Source organism: Oncorhynchus mykiss, chromosome 4 (genome assembly GCF_057628025.1).
Source record: "Oncorhynchus mykiss isolate SJ-2025 chromosome 4, ASM5762802v1, whole genome shotgun sequence".
NCBI classification, from domain to species: Eukaryota; Metazoa; Chordata; class Actinopteri; order Salmoniformes; family Salmonidae; genus Oncorhynchus; species Oncorhynchus mykiss.
In genome coordinates, this window is record NC_143025.1 from 45,107,665 (window position 1) to 45,122,665 (window position 15,001).

The 15,001-nt window shown below is 43.2% G+C and overlaps 1 protein-coding gene across 9 annotated transcripts in view; it reads right to left on the minus strand.

Moving 5' to 3' along the window:
- Window positions 1-15,001, minus strand: part of LOC110521854 (WW domain-containing transcription regulator protein 1) — an 81,272-nt gene that overhangs the window by 29,751 nt on the left and 36,520 nt on the right. For 3 of the 9 annotated variants that reach the window (XM_090232143.1, XM_090232140.1, XM_090232139.1), the window contains exon 1: window positions 14,562-14,646. The exons of the other annotated variants lie outside the window; for them this stretch is intronic. The gene's annotated coding sequence lies outside the window, so the exon portion shown is untranslated. Of the gene's footprint in view, window positions 1-14,561; window positions 14,647-15,001 lie in introns of those variants that run through there. 9 annotated transcript variants of the gene reach the window in all.

The window sequence follows — 15,001 nt, forward strand, 5'->3', positions numbered from 1 at the left end:
AATTCATCCATTTCTCAATAATACACCTTTCTGTTAGAGAATGAGCTAGCTTGCTGCTGCTGCTGATTTTCTCACCTAGACATCCCTCAACAATGTGCAGTGCTCGTAGCTCAGGCGGTGAGTGAAAGCTGTCATAGTAGCAGCTTAACTATGTACATGGACTATGGGCAAAGCCGATAGAGAAGGGCCGATAGCCAAGAATACAAAAGGCCAATATAAATCGGACAATTACAGTCGTTCTCTAGTTAGCACCAAATGTGATGAAAGAATGGTAATTTAGGGTTAGTTGGGGCAGTTCTCTTATTGGAGCTTTGGTGCCAACATGGCGCGGCAGGGTAGTCTAGTGGTTAGAGCGTTGGAACCGGAAGGTTGCAAGTTCAAATCCCCGAGTTGACTAGCTACAAATCTGTCGTTCTGCCCCTGAACAGGCAGTTAACCCACTGTTCCTAGGCCGTCATTGAAAATAAGAATTTGTTCTTAACTGACTTGCCTAGTTAAATAAAGGTAAAAAATATATATTAAAAAAAAATAATAATCTACATCTCAAACAAAGTCTGCCAATGTTTGAAACAACAAATTAATGGGAGGAAAAGCCTTATGTTGGGCAGCAACAGTCATTTGTGTATCAAGGTCAATATTATGGTGATATTAGTTGGAAATTATATCCATAAATATCATTGGTCGAGTGGAAAGTTTAACCAGTTCCCCCTCAGATCTACCTAATCTGTGGCAAAGCACTATGGGTGGCTCCTCTTGTTACTGCTGGGGACAACTGGTGGTTTGGGAGAGGTGAGAGGGGAAAGAGGGGTTGAATGTGGAGGGGTAGGCGGCGAGTGGGCGCAATATAATGGCAGCTGTTGATGGGCCGTCTAACTATAGACCTGTAGCTGGCTAGGCTTGGTAGTGCATGGGTGCAAGACACAATCTCTCTCTCACACAAACACACCCCATTGAGGAAGGGGGACCAGACCTACCTTCACCTGAAAATAACAGTATTTAACTGTCCACCTACACACCCCTACCCTGTATAAACACTCATATATCATCACAACCTAAGAGAGCACAGTTGTGACTTCAAGGCTGTTGAGTCAAGGCTCTGAAACACAGACAGGCAGACAGACGGAGAGCGATCAAGAGCGAGAGAGGACCTTTGCTGGATGACAGATGGATGTCCTCAGAGAAGGCCAATTTGGTCTTTCAAACCTAATAATATGAATTACAGTGGTTTGTTTTCCACTAGGGCAGAGGATATCCAGACATGACAAGTTCTTCTGGTGCTACGATCTCCCTGGTCAAAAGCTGAAAGAAGTACAAGCAAAAAAGTTCAGCTAAAATTATTCTAGTAATTTCAAAAGATATGTTGATAACTGCACTGTGATTTAAAATGTATGTTAATGACTCAATTTTGTTTAAAAGATGTCACATGGCAGATTTTTGTTTACGAAAATGTCTGTCGCTTCCAATGTCCAAAATCACCACATCCCAAACCGCTACATCAACCCTTCCGCTCATTCTCGCCTTGACCAATCACAACAAAGATCAGAGCAGCATGGGTCTCTATGTTCCCTGGCTGTGGTTGATGTGATCCTGATTTATCCTGTACTGAACAGCAGGAGACAAACAACATTCAGACTGGTCTGGGACAGGCTTCATTAGGCCTTCATGTGCCAGGCCTGGCCCACATCCCAGTATGTTAAACCAGTAACCAGAACCCACACTGGAGTCCAACAACAGACAGACTGATGCAGGGCAGCGATACTGGATGTAAGAGTCTCTCTCTCTCTCCTACGCCTGTAGCGCGCGCACACACACACGCACAGCTTCCTCAAAGAACTCCATTAGAGGAGAGAACTCATGCATATCAAGAACGCTGCACTCGGACGAAGGCCTGGGCCTATACAATTACCTCTGTATGTGTTAGTGTGAATGTTTTAAACGTTAACGTTTAAACGAAATTGAGTCATTAACATTTAATTTTAAAATCACAGTGCAGTTATCAAAACGATCACTGATCATCATCATAAAAGGGAGAAAAAAAAATTCAACAAATAGGCCTACCTAGTTTGAAAGATGTAAATCCCCTCTTACTAATGATTTGCCACGGATATAAAGCGCTCTGCACCTCATTGTCATCAACAGTCATTTTTTTTTTTTTTAAGTGCTGGTTACAGAAATTATTGCAGTTGATAGGCAGCCATTATCAACGGTCTACTTTAGTTGAGGTAATTTGCTAAATGAAAGACAACGCGCCATTTGAGCCGTGACTCGCGCTACTGAAACAGGTGCATCTTTCATCCATATCACTGTTCACCTTTTACAACCCGTTTCAAGAGGTGTTATTTCTTTATTATGGAAGTTGAGACACTTAACAGCATTAGAAAGCAAAAATGATTCCCTTTTTAAACAGTATATACCCGCATTTGACTTGTTTTCTTTAGCCCTGTTTTTTATTTGTGAGTTTATACTAGGTGGGCAGGCTTTTATTAAACATAAAACAAATTGTCCCCTACACTAGGGCCCTATGATTACCCCAATGCAGAAAACGCGGACGGAATCGCAGAATTTGGTAATAAAAATGGAATCAACTGTAAAACGTGGAATATTGCAGAAATTTCCATAAATTTGGCTGAAACTTTATAATAATTTTGCACGCCCAATTTTTCAGTTTTTGATTTGTTAAAAAAGTTTGAAATATCCAATAAATGTTGTTCCACTTCATGATTGTGTCCCACTTGTTGTTGATTCTTCACAAAAAAATACAGTTTTATATCTTTATGTTTGAAGCCTGAAATGTGGCAAAAGGTTGCAAAGTTCAAGGGGGCCGAATACTTTCGCAAGGCACTGTAGCGATGCATAATGTCAGCAGTTGTCTGCCTCTCCATCTAGCTAACTATCGCTGTATCTATATTGTTAACACTTGAAACAAAAAAAACAAAAAAAAGTGACAAAATAAGTGTTAGGTTAAAACAATTTAAGTTTTTTATTTTCTTTCATTGCAGGTATTGAAAACCAGTACGTTCTGGTGGTTGTCATTTTCATGGACAGAGTTCAAAGTTTTCCCAGGCTATACTAGCCTCCCTCCACAGCAACGATCTGAACCTGAATGATGCCTGGGCAGTCATAGATAATGCCTCCTACTGCCTGAAGGCATACAAGGAGATTCTGAAAGGAGTGATGCCCAAGTGTCCATGTAACCCGTCTCTGCCATGACATCAATCTGGTGGGTGAGACCTGGCAACACTACAAACACCTCTCTGAAGTTGCAACACTTGTGAAATGGATGAGATCGGTCTCCTTCAAGAAGCCTGCCAGAAAGAGAAGATGGGTGAGCTGCCTTATTATGAAGGAGTTTGTGCAGGCCAAGGCTCCTCCTGAAGCAGTGAGCTCCAGAGGGAATAACTGGTTTGAGGCAGTGAAATACCATGCAGAGCATGTTCATCTGTACAGAGAGTTTTGGTTGGCAGAAAAGTCATCATCCCAGGCAGTCACAAACATTCTCAGCCAGCTGGAAACAGAGGTGGTGCAGGCCCTCACTGTCACACTAACCTTCATCTCGGAGGGCTGCTCTAAACTGATGACAGCTCTGTCAATCCTAGAAGGAACCCACTGTCCCACAACAGTGTCTGCATACAATGTCATGGAGGATCTGGGCTCTTACCAAATGAATGGAACGGCAAAAACATGTGGGTATGGTGCCAAGACAGATGAGCTATTGAGAAAGATTGGGATTGGAGAGAGAAGGGAGGTGCTTGACCATCTCCATGATGCATTCCACTTGGCCTTCAAAGTGTTTGGCAGGTTTTTTTTTTCCTTCAGCTGTTCGAACCCAAAAAAGGGTTGAGGTCGAAGTCGAAGTTTGGTAGCCGAAGTCTACGCCTTTCGTCAGTGTACTACTCAATAGTACGTCAATAGTACGTCAATAGTACTACTAACACCTTCCTAATGTGTCTTACAGATCCTTCTTTAACCCGTCTCCTCCCCTTCATCTACACTGACTGAAGTGGATTTAACAAGTGACATGAATAAGGGATCATACCTTTCATCTGGATACACCTGGCCAGAAGCGGGCAACTGAACAGTGTCCTGTCTATACTCGGTTTGTTGTTTTTAATTAAATACTTTTTAAAAATCATAGCTAAAGATAGTATTGCTACGGATTCCGCAATGTGGTCAGCCTTTACAGCTGGGACCACAACTTTGTGTCCCGGATTCCTGTTAAGTACCAGTTAGCTGCTAGCCCACTGGTGTTTTTACCCACGGCTGGGCACAAATGCGTAAGGTGCGAGATGTTTTAGAGATTGACAAGGTCTGGTAGTGCTCCAATTCTCCTTGTCAGAATAAGCAAGAGGACATAGAAAGCATATCAACTCCTGTAGAAATTGCACAATGGTTATTGTGAGTAACCTAATTTCTGTTCCTTTAACTCAGTCTCCGAGTTTATACAAACTGTAATCTCGTACCATTCTGATAGATTGGAGACGGTCAGAAAACATTGTTGTAATGTTAATAATTTGGTTGTTATTCCCATTGGTTACCTTGAGGCAGATGCTCCCGGGGCAGAATGGCCCACACTCATGGAATATGTCGATTTTAAATGTTAGAGCAATCACTAGTAAAACCTCTCGTGAATTATATCATTACTGAGCGCAAAGTTGATTGCATGTTTCTCACGGAAACATGGCTGTCATTAGATTGTAGTACCACTCTACAGCTTTTCATACTCAATCAGAAAAGGGCTTTTTTCTTTTACTAATGCTGTAAGGACATTTCGTTTGGCAACTTTTAGTATTCTTATCATCATGCTATATACTGTTTAAATGTCAGCCACCAGTGCAGGCCATAACCCTGATTTACCTGAACTATTGTCGATTGTCCTTGAGAACTATGATAAAATCCTTGCGTTGGGCAATTTTAATATTCATGTTGACAAAGAGAATGAATTCAAGGCCATTGAATTTATGAATCTTTTGACTTTATCCAACATGTTACTGGGCCCACCCATAACCGCAGCCATACTCTGGACCAGGTTATCACCAAGGGGCTTTCTATCATTTCCTCTATTGTTGATGTTGCTTTATCTGATCACCTCTGAATATTTTTACTACCTTGTTACCCATAGTATAGGATAATACGTAACGCAGTATTAAACACTATCTTACCTCTGAAGTTGCTTCAGATTTTGAGTGTATGACTTTTTCCACATTTTGTAACATTTACAGCCTTATTCTGAAAATAGACAAAAAATAAATACATCCTCAAATCTACACACAATACCCCATAATGACAAAAAAAAGTTATTGAATTTTTTGCACATTTATCTAAAAAGAAAAATGGAAATATCACATTTATATAAGTATTCAGACCCTTTACTCAGTACTTTGTTGACCTTTGGCAGCGATTACAGCCTCGGGTCTTCTTGGGTATGACGCTACAAGCTTGCAGGACGGTAATTTGGGGAGTTTGTCCCATTCTTCTCTGAAAGTCCTCTCAAGCTCCGTCTGGTTGGATGGTGAGTGTAGCTGCACAGTTATTTACAGGTCTCTCCAGAGATGTTCGATCGAGTTCAAGTCCGGGCTCTGGCTGGGCCACTCAAGGACATTAGGAGACTTGTCCCGAAGCCACTCCTACATTGTCTAGGCTGTGTGCTTAGGGTCATTGTCCTGTTGGAAGGTGAGCCTTTGCCCCAGTCTGGGGTCCTGAGCAGGTTTTCAACAAGGATCTCTCTGTACTTTGCCCCGTTCATCTCTCTCTCGATCTGGGTTAGTTTCCCAGTCCGTGCCGCTGAAAAACATCACCACAGTATGATGCTGCCACCACCATGCTTCACCGTAGGGATGACGCTTGGCATTCAGGCCAAAGAGTTCAAACTTGGTTTCATCAGACCAAAAAATTATGTTTCTCATGGTCTGAGAGTCTTTAGGCGCCGTTTGGCAAACACCAAGCGAGTTGTATTGTGCCTTTTACTGAGGAGTGGCTTCCGTCTAGCCACCCTACCATAAAGGCCTAATTGGTGGAGTGCTGCAGAGATGGGTGAACTTTCCAGAAAGACAACCATCTCCACAGAGAACTCTGGAGCGGTGTCAGAGTGATCAGGTTCTTGGTCACCTCCCTGACCATGACCCTTCTCCCCCGATTGGATGGGCAGCCAGCTCTAGGAAGAGTGTTGGTGGTTGCAAACATATTCCATTTAAGAATGATGGAAGCCACTGTATTCTTGGGGACCTTCAATGCTGACCAGCCTTTCAAAGTGCTTCGGCGATAGTAATTTAGACAGGTTACCTTGGGGTTCTTGGCCATATGAACTATGGTGATCTGCTTGAAATATGAGAGATTGAAAATGTCAGGGAAGACACTTGCCAGCTGGTGAGCACATGCTCTGAGTATGTGTCCTGGTAATCCATCTGGCCTTTTTTGGTACCCTTCCCCAGATCTGTGCCTCGACACAATCCTGTCTCGGAGCCCTACAGACAATTCCTTAGACCTCATGGTTTGATTTTTGCTCTGACATGCACTGTCAACTGTGGGACCTTATATAGACAGGTGTGTACCTTTCCAAATCATGTCCAATCAATTGAATTTACCACCGGTGGACTCCAATAAAGTTGTAGAAACATCTCAACGGTGATCAATGGAAACAGGATGCACCTTAGCTCAATTTCGAGTAGTTCTTTATTTTTATTTTAAACTTGTAATAAATTTGCAAACATTTCTTAACCTGTTTACGGTTTGTCATTATGGGGTATGCATGTGTCTGTAGATTGATGAGGAAAAACAAAACATAATAATGTTAGAATAAGGCTGTAACATAAAAGGTAGAGAAAGGGAAGGGGTCTGAATACTTTCCGAATGCACTGTACTCACTATACAGCACCAACTACATAAATATCTTTTAGGGTCCATAATCTGCTACCTGGACTTTAATTGAAGTATGTAGCACAATAGTGGACAGTGATTTAACTGTCCCTGACAGCTAGGTGCATGTCCATGTCTAGGGTTTGGGGGTGAACGAGAGACAGAGATACAGTGAGAGACCCAGACAGACAGAGCGTAGGTTGGAAAAGCACTCTGCCTGCCATGGAAAACAGGAAAAGGAGAGAGCAAGAAAGGGGGCTGAAAGGGCTTGAGTAGGAGAGAGAGAGAGAGAGAGTGAAAGAAGAGGCTGTAGGGAGAGAGAGATGGCAGGCAAGGAGGGAGATGGCTGGCACAGTGGCCCACGCAGGCTCTCCTCTGCCTGGATAAAGAGCCCAGTGTCTGGTGGATGACCCTTTACCAGAGAACAAGGACTAGGACCAGAAAACCAGGAGCGACTTAATACAAAACCTTGAAGTGTAGTACTTTTTGGCCAAAATGATCAGTATGAAGCTAGATATACTGTAACGGTTATGTAATCCAGTGAAGCAGCAACACCTTGCTGTTGATAGGAAGTCTCCTCCAGTTCAGTAGCAGTCCAACATGGGCTGAGGCCGGAGGTCACGCCTTCGCAGAGTTCTGTGCGTTGCCAACTCACTTAAGACGACCTCTTCGCCGTGCTTCAAGCTATACATCACAGCAACACTGAAGTGTCAAATAAACATTTCACCCCTCTCGCTGGCCCAATAATAGACTGGTGGTAGGAGAAACAAACCTCTTTCTCTGTGTCTGTCCAGTGAAAAAAAGAAATCAGTGGACAGATATTAGCCTAATGCCCTACTGTACAAAGCAGTCATTGTTATTAATCCTAAAGCAGACGTCGGAATGAACTCTGGCTCCACGATACTAGCCTCACTATCCTCCACTCCCCACGCCTCACTCCCTCTACAGGCACTTTACAAGTTATATTTTGGCATGCGGAAGGAGGGGAGGGTATATATATATATATATATATATGTGTGTGTGTGTGTGTGTGTGTGTGTGTGTGTGTGTGGGGGAGGTTACACCCAACTATCACCCCTTTATATATTATCTTTATCTTGATAGCTCTCTGTGGAACAGACTGTCCTGTGCTTGGCCTGTCAGTGTTTACCGCACAAGGAACGAAAACAAATCTATTTTCTCTCCCCTCATCCCTCTTGCATCTGCTCGCTACAACAGCCCCTTGACAACAGCTTGCTTTTGGATGGTTATGGAACTCATTATAATAATATCAGTAAAAATAATGAATGGTTGCTGTCAAACCTGCACTTTGCCACCGCCTACACGTGACAGGGAGCGGTCAAACTTCACCACAGGAAGAACAAGCTGGAGACAAACAGGGGGGGGGGGGGCATGGGGGGGGGGCAGCTGAATGGGAAAACATTCCTTCAACATTGTGGCAACGAACACTGTTTTGGCAGGAGAGATTGTTTAAGAATGTTGAATTCCTCAGCTGGGGATCGAGAGAGCTGTCTCCTCAAGCTGGCCTCCTTGAGGAGAACCAAGGAACAGAGAGGGGAAGTTGTAACTGCAGAGGTGGTGGTTAAGAAAGAGAAGAAAGAACAGAGGATGAAAGAATGGCACTGCAATGGATAGCTGCCGTTTTACGGGCTTTTGAACCTAAAAACGAACGTTTCTGCCATTGTTTCTTATGACCAAAAAGAGCTTCTAGACATCTGAACAGCTCACCTAGATTTAGATGAAGATTTCTACTTCAACGAGCTGGTAGCGCAGGACATACAGCTCACCCCGGACCAGGCCCTAATCCTGGGACTTGGAAAAGGAAGAGACGGCGTAAAAGAGGCCGACGTGCGGGCAACCCGATGAAATGACATTGGCGGGTAAATAAACCGCCTCTACCATCCGTTCTATTGGTGAACGTACAATCACTGGAGAACAAACTGGACGAGACTATCCTATCAATGGGACCTGAACAACGGTAATATCCTATGTTTCTTGGAGTAGTGGCTGAACAAGGACATGGATAATATACATCTCACTGGTTTTTATATTCATTGACAGGACAGAACCTCAGCCTCGGGTAAGCTCAAGGATGGAGGTGTGTCTGTTGACGACAGCTGGTGTGCAATCTCTAATATTAAGGAAGTCTCAAGGTTCTGCTCGCCTTCGTTAGAATACCTAATGAAAAGCTTGTAGACCATACTATTTACCAAGAGAGTTTATCTATATTTTAAGTAGCTGTCCATTTACCACCACAAACCAATACCGACACTAAGACCGCATTCAACAAGTTGTAGAGGGCCATAAGGAAACAAGAAAACGCTCATCCAAAAGGCAGCGCTGCTAGTGGCTGCTGATTTTAATGCAGGGAAACTGAAATCCATGCGTCACCTGTGCAACTAGAGGCGAGAGACAAAACTTGAGATCACCTTTACACCACATACAGAAATGCATTAAAAGCGCTCGCTCGTCCTCCAATGTGGCAAATCTGACCATAACGCTATCCTCCTGATTCATGCATACAAGCAAAAACTCTAAACAGGAAGCACCAGTTACACGCTCAATACGGAAGTGGTCCGATTAAGCGGATGCTAAGCTACAGGACTGGTTCACTAGCACAGACTGGAATATGATTAAGAATGAATTCAATGGCATTGAGGAATTTTCCACATCGGTCACCACTAAATGAATCGACAATGTCTCCCCCCACAGAGACCATAAATAAATATACCAACCGGAAGCCATTGATTACAGGCAAAATCTGCTCTTGGCTAAGGGCTACAGCTGCCGCCTTCAAGGAACCATCAAACAGGCAAAGTGTCAATACAGGACTAAGATTTAATCCTACTACGCTGGCTCTGACACTCGTCGGATGCAAACTATTACCGATTGCAAATGGAAACCCAACTGTGAGCGGTCCAGTGACGTGAGCCTAACAGATGGGCTAAATGCCTTCTATGCTCGTTCGAGGCAAGCAACACTGAACCATGCATGAGAGCACCAGCTGTTCCAGACAACTGTGTGATCACGCTGTTCGTAGCCGATGTGAGTTAGACCCTTAAACAGGTTAAGATTCACAAGGCCAGACGGATTACCAGGACACATACTCAGAGCATGTGCTCACCAGCTGGCAAGTGTCTTCACTGACATTTTCAATCTCTCATATTTCAAGCAGATCACCATAGTTCATTTGGCCAAGAACCCCAAGGTAACCTGTCTAAATTACTATCGCCGAAGCACTTTGAAAGGCTGGTCATTGCTCGCATCAATAACATCGTCACAGACAGCCTGGACCCACTCCAATTCGTATAGGGCCCCAACAGATGACACAATCTATATTGCACTCCACACTGCCACCTCCCACCTTGACAAGAGGAACACTTACAGTGCTTTCATAAAGCATTCATACCCCTTGACTTATTCCACATTTTGTTGCGTTACAGTCTGAATTCAAAATTGATTAAATAGAATAAACAAATTCTTACCCATTCATACACAATACCTCATAATGACAAAGCAAAACATGTTTTAGAAAAGTTACTGAAAATTAAATAGAGAAATGTAATTTACATGGGGGGGGGGGGTTTACTTGGCTCATCGCGCTCTAGCGACTCCTCGTGGTGGGCCGGTTGACCACAGGCTGACTTTGGTTGTCAGTTGAACAGTGTTTCTTCTGACACATTGGTACAGCTGGCGGATGTTTCGGAGAACGCATGACTCAAACTTCACCTCTGCCGAACCCGTTGGGGAGTTGCAGCGATGAAGACAAAATCGTAAATGAAATTGGGAGAAAAAGGGTAAATACGAAAAATAAATATGGAGATTGGGGCAAATAAATACAACAATGAGTAGCAAACAGAACACTGTGTATTGAGGACAAAAAGTGAATTGGTTTGCCACCTTTTTGCAGTATTACTGTAGTACCTTGATGCAAACAGGATGCATGTTTTGGAATATTTTTATTCTGTACAGGCATCCTTCTTTGCTGGTAACACTGATTTATTTAGAATTCAAGGCACACTTAACCAGAATAGCTACCACAGCATTCTGCAGTGATACGCCATCCATCTGGTCTGTGTTTAGTGAAACTATCATTTGTTTTTCAACAGGACAATGATCCAACACACCTCCAGGCTGTGTAAGGGCAATTTGACCAAGAAGAAGAGTGCTGCTTCAGATGACCTGGCCTCCAATCACCTGACCTCAACCGAATTGAGATGGTTTGGGATGAGTTGGACAGCAGAGTAAAGGAATAGCAGCTAACAAGTACTCAGCATGTGGGAACTCCTTCAAGACCGTTGGAAAAGCATTCCAGGTGAAGGTGGTTGAGAGAATGCCAAGAGTGTGCAAAGCAGTCATCAAGGCAAAGAGTGGCTACTTTGAAGAACCTAAAAATAAATATTTGGATTTGTATAACATTTTCTGGGTTACTACATGATTCCATGTGTGTTATTTTATACATTTGATGTTATCACTATTATTGTACAGTGTAGAAAATTGTAAAAAATAAAGAAAAACCCTTAAATGAGTAGGTGTGTCCAAAGATTTGACTGGTACTGTAAATATTCAGACCCATGCTATGAGACTTGAAATTGAGCTCAAGTGCATCCTGTTTCCATTGATCATCCTTGAGATGTTTCTACAACTTGGTTAGAGTCCACCGGTGGAAAATTAAATTGAGGTCTAAGGAATTGTCCGTAGAGCTCCGAGAGAGGATTGTGTCGAGGCACAGATCTGGGGAAGGGTGCCAAAAAATGTCTGCAGCATTGAAGGTCCCCAAGAACACAGTGGCCTCCATTCTTAAATGTAAGAAGTTTGGAACCACCAAGACTCTTCCTAGAGCTGGCCGTCCGGACAAACTGAGCAATCGAAGGAGAAAGCCTTGGTCAGGGAGTTGACCAATAATACGATGCTCACTCTGACAGAGCTCTAGAGTTCCTCTGTGGAGATGGGAGAAACTTCCAGGAGGACAACCATCTCTGCAGCACTCCACCAATCAGGTCTTTATCCACTAAATCAGGCCTTTATGGTAGAGTGGCCAGACGGAGGCACTCCTCAGTAAAATGCACATTACAGCCCACTTGGAGTTAGCCTAAAGGCACCTGAAGTCTCTCAGACCATGAGACAAGATTCTCTAGTCTGATGAAACCAAGATTGAACTCTTTGGCCTGAATGCCAAGCGTCACGTCTGGAGGAAATCTGGCACCATCCCTACGGCAAAGCATGTTGGTGGCAGCATCATGCTGTGGGGATGTTTTTCAGCGGCAGGGACTGGGAGACTAGTCAGGATCGAGGGAAAGATGAACAGCGCAAAGTACAGAGAGATCCTTGACGACAACCTGCTCCAAAGCACTTAGTACCGCAATTAACTCTTACCCCTGCACATCGACTCAGTACTGGTACCCCATGTATATAGCAAAGTTACTCATTGTATATTTATTATTAATACTTTTCTATTATTTCTTCATTTCTCTTTCTCTGAATTGTTGGGAAGAGACAATAAGTAAGCATTTCACAGTTAGTCTACACCTGTTGTTTACAAAGCATGTGAGAAAATACAATTTGGTTTGATGAGAAACACGAGTTATTGGTAAAGGCGATGGGTGCAATCAGTGTCTGGGATCAGTGTGGTAAGGAGGAAGGGTGGATGGAAGGCCTAACCTGCAGGCTGGCTGCTATGTGATCATACCTGTTCTTACTTCACACCCAGGCAGGTAGCAGTAGGCCTCCGTCATTATGGATGTGAAGGACATTGATCGCATCAGAAGGCTACAGGTACTTCCAGCATTACATCATGAGGTTTTAAAGGTGCAGCAAAACAATTCTAATTCATCAATGTCTATTGATTGACTTAATTCATTCACTGTAGGGAGGATACCTCTCACAAACTATATTGATAAAGCAGCAGCGCTGGACCGGAATAGAACATCAGTCTAGTACAGGTATTCCCAATCTGGGGCACTGCCTTCAGGGGTACGCCAAATAAAAACGTGATTCACTTTAAAAAATATATATTTTTTTTTTATACATTTGGGTGAGTTTTTTTTCCCTCACCCGAGTAGCCTCGTTTCACTGCCAACATTTTGCTAACACCACAACGTCAAATACAGGTAGCCTAGTCAAATAATGAACATCCAATCACATGAAACATTAGTCTCTCGCGGGAATTCCACTAACGGTCCGTATGTAGCCAAACGTAGCTGCTGCTCATTCAACTTGATAAATGTTTTTTTTTTTTAAAGGCCCACGTCCATGTTACACTGGCAATACTAAAGTGCCTATAAGAACATTCAATAATCAAAGGTTAATGAAATACAAATTGTATAGAGGGAAATAGTCCCATAATTCCTATAATAACTAGAAACCTAAAACTTCTTACCTGGGAATATTGAAGACTCATGTTAAAAGGAACCACCAGCTTTCATATGTTCTCATGTTCTGATCAAGGAACTTAAAGATGAGCTTTTTTACATGGCACATATTGCACTTTTACTTTCTTCTCCAACACTGTTTTTGCATTATTTAATTATTATTTTATTTAATCAGAAGCCACTGCCAGATTTCTGGATTGGGCTGCATTTATAGAATCCTGCCTAGGCAAATCGCGCTGTTAAGACACTGACGCCCTTTGCAACCACGTACCTATGGGAGAGTGGATTCTCGGCCCTCACTAGCATGAAAACAAAATACAGGCACAGACTGTGTGGGAAATGATTTAAGACCGAGACTCTCTCCAATACAACACAATGTTGCAGAGTTATGTGCATCCTTTCAAGCACACCCTTCTCATTAACCTATGATGAGTTATTCACAATTTTCGATGAACAAATAAGGTTTTATATGTAAGATGGTTAAATAACAGCAAAATGATTGATTATTATTTGTGCCCTGGTCCTAATAACAGCTCTTTGTCACTTCCCACGAGCCGGGGTTGTGACAAAAACTCACTCATTTGTATGTTTAATAAATGTATCGTATGGTGTGTGTGGAGCAGGCTTACAATGATGGCAACAAACAAAAAACATTTGAGAGTGCGCTGACCCTGGTGCTAGAGGGGGTACGCAGTTAGAGGTTGAATGTTTGAAGGGGTACAGGACTATAAAATTTGAGAACCACTGGTCAACCACCAGGACCACCACTATTGGCATCAGAATGGGCAGCCTTGGTTCTGATATATTAAATAATATGTGGTGTGAAAATCCACAAGATCCAACACAAGGCTTATCCTTAGCTGGCATTTCAGATGGGCAAAGAGAGATGCGTGTGAAATTCCATTAACTTTCCCTCCCTCATTCCCGCTCTCTGGGGCAGTGGTCAAATAGTGGGGTGGGTGGGGGTTGGGGGGGGTCAGCCACCCTCTATTTGGGCCGCCACCACCGCTCCCGGGTGAGTGACCAGCGCCATTCATAACTCCAGCCTGTCACAGAGTGGAATGCGGTGGAATTCATTCTGCTCGACTGAGATCAGACATGCAGCAAATTCCTCTCCAGAAGCCACTGTGTCTGAGGGACAATGGGGATTTGCTTGGCCCCTATCAAGTGGCCCAAAGATTACGCAATGCATCAAGATGATGCCATACTGTATGGCTGCTGTCTTGAAAGGTTCTACTCAACTTTGCCATTTTGGCATTCATCTTTACGAAATGCATCCGCTATAAATTCCTAATAAATCTGCAAAAAAATTGGAACATCAGATGGGCAGTTACTAACCTCAATTACGTCTTCAACTTCGACCGACTCATCCGCTCGGAGGTCTTTATTTACCTCTGATCCAATCTTCGGGCTACCCAAGAGGAATCACTGGCAAAAAAAGAGGCTATCAACGGGACTCTCGTAACTGCAATATCTGTTTTTCTGAAACATGGTGAGTATCTTGTCTGAAATCCATGGCTACTCAACTCGATACTCCATTCTCCAAGCCGACAGTTGATTGGATTCAGGGAAATCCAGGGGGGTGGTATGTCTCTTCATCAACAACAGATGATGTGCAGTGGAAGTCGACCTATTGTTCACCCTTTTTAGAATACCTGATGGTCAAATTATGACATTTCTAGCTCCCAAGATAAAAACGATCTGTTATCTGTTATCGTGACTGCTTATTCCACCTCAGGACAACAACAAGCTGGCACTTAATGAACTGTACAAGGCTA